Source organism: Colius striatus, chromosome 4 (genome assembly GCF_028858725.1).
Source record: "Colius striatus isolate bColStr4 chromosome 4, bColStr4.1.hap1, whole genome shotgun sequence".
In the NCBI taxonomy this organism is placed as follows: Eukaryota; Metazoa; Chordata; class Aves; order Coliiformes; family Coliidae; genus Colius; species Colius striatus.
Window position 1 is genome coordinate 38,002,765 of NC_084762.1, and position 887 is coordinate 38,003,651.

An 887-nucleotide genomic window follows, 5' to 3' on the forward strand; every position below is an offset into this window, starting at 1 on the left:
TACTTCTAGTTACTGTTTCAGGTATTTTCTATATATTCTGAAGCTTAAGGTCTATGAGCTGCAGACAATATGATCAAATCTTACTTGCAACCAAGCCTAGGTTTTTGGTTTTTTTAATAAAACAAAACCAGTTATAACCAAGACCTAAGGGGCTGGTGGTCTTTTCTTGAATTTGAGTAGTGAGTCTAAGTCCCAATTCCATGAAAACATATGAACAATTATGTATATATCTTGTAATACAGAAATTTTTTATCCTTTTATCATGATCTGTGTGATGATATTTGTGTGTTTTTCCAGAGTTTAAAATACCACTCCCTTTATAAAGTGCATCTAGAACAGGATCAAGTAAATATATGAAGATAGCACCATATATATGATTTTTTTTTTTTTTAATTTTTGAATTTTAAATAAGAACTGCTTGCTTGCTTGGCTTGCTTGGAAGCCAAGAGGTAGTACATTACCTTTGATATACATCTGGATGAAATGGAGATTTTTCTTACAATTTACATAATTTTTTTAAGAAAAAAGGATAAAAATGATCCAAAAGTTAGCTTATTATATGTATGCAGACCTTTTAAAGATCTTATTCTAGTAATGTTCTGGAAATTTATTTTCTTGCTTTAAAAAGTAGGGATTAATATATTCAGTATACAGAAAGATATAGGAAAGTCAACTAGCAATGGTTAAAAAAATACAGAATGGTTTAAATTGTAACCATTAAAACTGTAACCATTAAAATTTAAACACTGAAATCAGATGCCCAAATTTTAAAATGTCTTTCAGGTTTTTTTTGGTTTAGAACATCATTAGGGTATAGACAATGCCACAAACCTTTTTGTGAATGAAATTTTTATTTACACACTGTATCCAGAAGCAGATACATAAAT